Here is a 6,754-nt window from a genome sequence, read left to right as displayed (position 1 = left end):
CAATTTAAATCGATTTAAATATACGAAAAGAGAAGGGCGGCGGTGGGTAACAGTGATTAGAGTAAACAAGTGCGATAAACCGTTTTCTTATTATTGATAATTCAAGATCCAAACACCATATTTTAACACAAAGTTAAAACAAAAGTCTTTTTTTTTTTTGAGCAAATAAAACAAAAGTCTAAACTCTAAAAGAAACTTATGTCAATTTAAATCACTAATATTTGTAACTTATATTTTCGTTAATGATGACATTTGGGCTCAAATGCAAATGGTCCAACAGTGTAGAGTTTTAAAGAAACCCCCTTAGACACCGATCGTTTCACTGGCTTAAGAAGAGCCCCAGTAAGACCACCATGAAGATTTGAGGGTTTTAGTGCTTTTGGTGCATTATCTAAAACAACATTGCAATGGCGAGTTGAGTAACCTGCAATGTTCTTTGGGCCACCAATATAGAAGTAACCTTTCTTATCAGTCTTGGCTTTAAGGACCAACTTGTGTTTGGCGTTGTTGCATTGGAGCTTCACAATGGCACCTTCAATTTTCAAAACATAACAATTTTAGCAACAAATAACACATCACGTTGGAGAAGGTTTGGTCAAAATTCTTATGAAATAATATTTTTAGATCTATCTACATTGTACATCAAATATTAGGCCAAAAGATCTCTTTGAAAAATATACTAAATTTGACATAATATATTACTTATATATTTTCATTCTTCATGCAAGATTGTAGGCAATGCTCCATGTGACAAAATATAGTAGAAAAAAATACTTTTTAAAATAAAAAGACAAATAAAATAAAATGGAGTTGAGACATATAAAGTTGAGAAACAAACCAAGAAGTGGTGTAGCTCCCTTTAGGGTGTCAACACCAACATGGTTGCAAGATTTGACATAAACAACTCCTTCAACAGCTATCAAGCTTTTTGAAAGAAGAGGTGTGTGAGTAGGGGCATGAGCCGGAGGGTGGTGATGGTTGTGAGTTGGGGGCTTTGCAGAGTGAGGGGGAAGTAAAGGTGTGTGAACTGGAGGCTTAATAGGGGCATGAGCAAGAGAGTGATGATGATAATGGGTGGGGGGTTTTGCAGGGTGACGGGGATGTAAAGGAGTGTGAAAATGCGAAGGGGCGGGGGATGATGAGTGATGTTGGTGGTGGTGATGGGTTGGAGGTTTGGCTGGGTGAGGAGGATGTAAAGGAGTGTGAACCGGAGGATTAATAGGGGCATGTGCCGGAGAGTGATGATGATGATGATGATGATGATGATGATGATGATGATGGGTTGGGGGGTTTTGCAGGATGACGAGGATGTATAGGAGTGTGAACATGGGAAGGAGTAGGGGATGGTGAATGATGTTGATGCTGGTGGTGGTGATGGGTCGGGGGTTTAGCAGGTTGAGGAGGATGTAAAGGAGTGTGAACATGAGAAGGTGCATGGGATGGTGAGTGGTTGTGGTGAGGTGGGCTATCTAATGGCTTATGAACCGGTGAGTTAGTTGGGGTATGAAGTGGAGTTGCTGGTTTGTGATGAAAAGTTTCTAGCTCTTCAGCAAATGCATTGAAAGAGGCTATTTGGAGAAAGAAAAAAAACAATACCAGAGTTTTGGCCATTTTTTTTGTGTTAAGAGAAAGCAACCTTGAAAGAGAGGGAGAGGATTGATGTTGGTGTGTTGAGAGTGTGAGAGTTGATCTATTTATAGGAGCTAATGCCCACTATCATTGCGGTTTTTCGGTGTGTGGTAAACATTGTTTCTTTAATCATGTTTTTTAGTTGATGCCCAAATTCATTGAACTTTATTTGAATATAAGGGGAAAATTAAACTGTTTCCTTTATTCATGCTTGTTAGTGCAAGGCATAAGGAGAAATTTGGGAAGGGGATCAAGGGAATACTGAAGTGTAGGAAGCTTGTTTTGAGCACCAGTAAGAATATGCTCTTTTTTTTTTAATTTTTTTTAAGGAAGGGATAATATACGTATGGTATGCTATATATTTACACTCTAATAAAATCGATACCTTTTTATATAAAAAAAATCGATGCTTTTTTTTTTTTTTTGATAATGTTAACCGGTGCCCCCGGGGCACGGGTTAAGGAAACAAAAAAAAAGTTTTAAATTAGAAGAAATATTTTTTTTGACTTTTAATGAGTTCACTGCACAAGTTCCAATATGATGTTACTATATTTGCTACTTTAACCAGTGCCCTGGGGGCACCGGTTAACATAACCCCCTTTTTTTTTTTTTTTTAAGGAAGGGATAATATACGCATGGTATCGTATATATTTACACTCTAATAAAATCGATACCTTTTCCATTCAAAAAAAAAAAAAAATCAATACCTTTTTATATTAAAAAAAAATCGATGCTTTTTTGTTACCAATAAAGTTAATGACAATTAAAATAATGTTTATTGACCTGTTTAATAAAGGTACTTGCAGGCAAATTCTGAAGGATATCTTTGCAATTGTCAAAATTATTTCTTGCTCTATCTGTATGTCCCAATTTTTTATTTTTTAGAGGTATGTCCCAATATTTGGTCCCTCTGATGCCTCCATTAAATAATTAATTTTCAAGATTATGACACTTAATTATGATATTCAAAAGTTTGCAATCAGATTAATATTGCACTATATATATGTTGATGGCTTACATATCAAATGTTTCTTCTTTTTGACGAATGCATAACTAGCTATGCACATTACACACAGGTTTTAGTAAGGATTTGTTTGCTTTCACAAGGAAATTGAAGACTTGTATTGTAAACAATTGCGATAGAGGAAATATGAAAGACAAATTAGAAATAATCCAATTTTAAAATAATTAAAATAAAGTTTGATACTTTTTAAATTACTTGAAATATTATACATGTTTCAGAAATTGTATAAAGAATTTGATGATTAATCTTTGTTGAGAAATTAGTGGGCATTTAAGATGAGTTCTCTCCTCTCAACTTTATTATTTTTTTTCCTTTACGCATGCAATAGCCGAATATTCAATTTATGGGTCATGATTAATTTTTTTTTTGAACAAGGGTCATGATTAATTTTAGAATGCCATATTAAGCATACATTTATTTTTACATGATACTAAGCGAGTTGAGATCCTCTCCATTTTCTAAATAAAATGAAAATGTCTATTACTATGGTTTTAAAGTAAATAAATGATATAAATGCACACATTTATAGAATTGAGACATTAATTGAATATTTATACCATAAAACTTTGATAATGGAACAAATGAAGAAGAAAAAAATAGAAAGGGTCTTAACTCATGCTAAACCCACGTTATAATGTTTATTATTTTACAAATTGAATTTGTTATGACATCAAAACGTTTAAGAGATTATTGTAAATAAAATATGCAATTAGTTATAGTCGGAAGATGACCTGATTATAGTACAACTTTTTTTTCTTCCTTCTTACGAATTTAGCGCCGAAGGTCACATTAAGTGTTGAGAAGTGGAGAATCTTAAATTCAACTTTGCATCGGTACATATCAAATGTCCTTGCAGCTACCATCACACTCGTGCTTATGGATAAATTTCTTTTTTCTTTTTTGGATCAAGTAGCCCACTGATTTGAAATTCACATATTCGAACTCTCTTTATTTAAGGTTAAATATGTTTTTGATCCCTATAAATATGACAACTTTTCGTTTTAGTCTCTCTACAAAATTTCTTCAACTTTTAGTCTTCCAAAAGTTTTTCATCTTCACTTTTGGTCCCTCATTTAAAGAAACTCATATGTAGAATTCATATTTTTGAATAAAATTGTATAGAAAAATTTATAATACTATAAATATCTCTCCGAATAAAAATTAGAATTTTTTAACAAAATATGAATTAAATATGAATTTTTATACTTTTGGTGGTTAAAAAATCATATTTAATTTATGTTTTGTTAAAAAAAATTAATTTTAGTCATATTTTTATACTTTTAGTCTTGTTTACAATATTCTACACATTTCAACACAATTTCCTTAAAAAATACAAAAATAAATTTATTTTAAAAAAGTATAAATGCATCTTTGATACCCTTATTTTTATTTTTGGGTTAAATAAATTTTTGGTCCCTAAAAATATAGCGAATTTCATTTTTAATCCTCATAAAAAATTGACATGTTTTGGTCCCTATGAAATTTTTCAGCACGTAGTTTTTATCCCAATTAAATTAAAATTTGTGTGATTATGCTTAAACTTTTAAATTTTTGAATGATTATTTACAGACATGCTAATAACATTATAAGAAACTCTTTAACAAAAAATTATAATTTTTTAATATCTAATGAATTAAATATGATTTTTTTAAACGTTGAAATTTCAAGATAAAAGTAATCAAAATTTGGATCTAAAGAACAAATTTTGAGCTCATTTTTTGTGGAGGAACTTATTATAATATTCTAAACAAGTATGTAAAAAATTATTCAAAAATTTAAGATTTTAAGCATAATTAAACAAATTTTTATTCAATAGGTAGCAAAACTACGTGGTGAAAAAATTTATAGGGACTAAAACATGTCACTTTTTTTTATGAGGACTAAAAACTAATTTGAATATATTTATAGAGACCAAAACTTATTTAACCCTTCACTTTTCTAAAGATTTGGTACTCCTATTTAGAATTCAGCTTTTGGCCCTCCTATTTCAATTTTTTCTAACTTTTGATCTCTCATCCCATTTTAAGGTCAACTTTGACGACCTGTCTAAGTCACTAATGACATGACAAAGCACATTTGGACATATTGAATTCATGGACTTCTTCTCATGTGCTCTTCCATGTCATTAATGACTTGGACACATCATCAAAGTTGACCTTAAAATATGGTAGATGATCAAAAGTCAAAAAAGTTTGAAATACGAGGACCAAAAAAGTTGAAAGCTGAATTTTAAAACAAGGATACCAAATCTTTAGAAAAATTGAAAATACGTTTACCAGAAGTGCATCTACTAACTTATTCCAGACAAAACAAGCCCTTGATAATTTCAATTTTGCCCTTGATAAGTGCATTGAAGGGGATTGATGTAATTTCCTATTTGATAAAATTTTGTTATTGACACCTCACCACTCTTTACCCTATATATAGCGATTAATACAATTGGGATTCAGTCTTTCATATTTCTCAAGTTTCTCTCAATTTTCTCAGGTTTGTTTTCGATTCCATTCATCACCATCATCATCTCAGTTTGGTTTCATCGTTTTTTTCTTCTTTCTGCATGCATGTTTCTTCTTTGTGTTGTTTTTGATGTTTCTTTGCCTCTCTTCTTCATGTAGGTTAGTCGATTGAGAGTTTGTTTGGTTTTTATGTTGTGTTTGTTGTAATTGATTTAGAGACGTTGGTTTAATTTTGTATAAGTTTATGAATTTGTGTTTTTCTTTGTTTGTTTATGTTTAAAAATTGCTGATTGGCTTTGTTTGGATTTTGCTCTCTTATATGTTGTTTGGTTTTTTGGTTTTTTTTTTCATGCATGCATGTTGATTTTGTTGAGTTGGTGTGGTCTTATTTGTTTTGTTTGATTGTGGTATGTGTATGGTGATGAAAATTTGGAACTGGTATTAAAAGTTCTGGCCTTATTTGTTTTGTTTGATTGTGGTATGTGTATGATGATGAAAATTTGGAAGTGGTAATAAAAATTCTGGTAATGGTATTGATACTGTTTGGTAATGGCGAAAATTTGGCATTGGTATTGTTGATGTTGATATTCCAGTTCTGGTCATGCTGCTATACCATATGCGAAAATTTGACTTGGTTTTAGATGAAGAATGAGCTGCTGTTGATAAAAAGAAACGCACTGCTGCTCAGAAGAAGCTGTACAAGAAACATCACAAAATCAGAGGCATTCTTGTTGCTGCTTTGCCTCACAAGGAGTATTTGAAGATTAGTGATAAAACTACTATTGAAGTAACCAAAACTTCATTGTTGATTGTCCTGATCTTCAGAAAGAGAAATCAAAAGAAAAATCCAAGAAACCAACTTTCAAATCCAACAAGTTCAGAAGACAGATCAAGCAGAGTTTGATGGGCACTTAGGAAGATTTAGACAATGAGCTAGGGTCTGAAAAGGATGATGCTGAAGATGAAGCAAATGTAGTTGTGGGGTTAGTAGCTACAGAAGCTTTAGATACTGAACCTAAAACAAACTCTGAAGATGAAAATGAGGTATATTCTAAAATTTCCATATATGAACTTGTGGAATCACTTAAAGAGATTCTCACACACTTTGAACACTGAACCAATGAGTTGAAAGATTTAAAAGAAAAATATGTTGATTTATTTAAACAACAAGAAAAGACTCTATTGGATCTGAAGGAATATGAAAAAGAGCTTCAGAGTTTCGACTTCATTTGTAGAACTTATGAAGCCATTATAGTGAGTTTCGAGGGATCCTACATTGAGTTTAATCATCACGTTAAATTAAAAAAAAAAACACATGTAACATCCCGCTTAATAGGACCTGATAACGATGCAATGTGTGCGTTTAAGGAGAGGGGCATTTTAGGAATTTTGCTTGAGGAAGATATTTATATGATTTTGGGACTTTTACCTTCATAATATTTTCTCCACTCTCTCTTTAGGTTTTCTATCTTTCTCTTTTGCTCTTCCTTCTCTGGTATGAAGACAGATATTGCCGAGTTTGTAGCAAGATGCTTAGTATGTCAACAAGTCAAGATAGAACATCAAAGACCCGCTGGAATGTTGCAACAGTTAGAGATTCCTCAATGGAAATGGGAGCACATTACCATGGATTTTGTAGGCGGCT

At 32.0% G+C, this 6,754-nt stretch overlaps 1 pseudogene; it reads right to left on the bottom strand.

Annotated features, from left to right (window-relative positions):
* Positions 1 to 239: 239 nt before the first annotated feature.
* LOC146921976 (uncharacterized) lies at positions 240 to 1,611 on the bottom strand (annotated as a pseudogene).
* Positions 1,612 to 6,754: the final 5,143 nt, after the last annotated feature.

The sequence above is a fragment of the Medicago sativa genome, chromosome 5 (assembly GCF_051527215.1).
Source record: "Medicago sativa cultivar Bolivia chromosome 5, Bolivia_mono, whole genome shotgun sequence".
Taxonomy (NCBI): Eukaryota; Viridiplantae; Streptophyta; class Magnoliopsida; order Fabales; family Fabaceae; genus Medicago; species Medicago sativa.
Note: the sequence above shows the minus strand (reverse complement) of the source record. Positions and strands in the feature narration are given on the sequence as shown.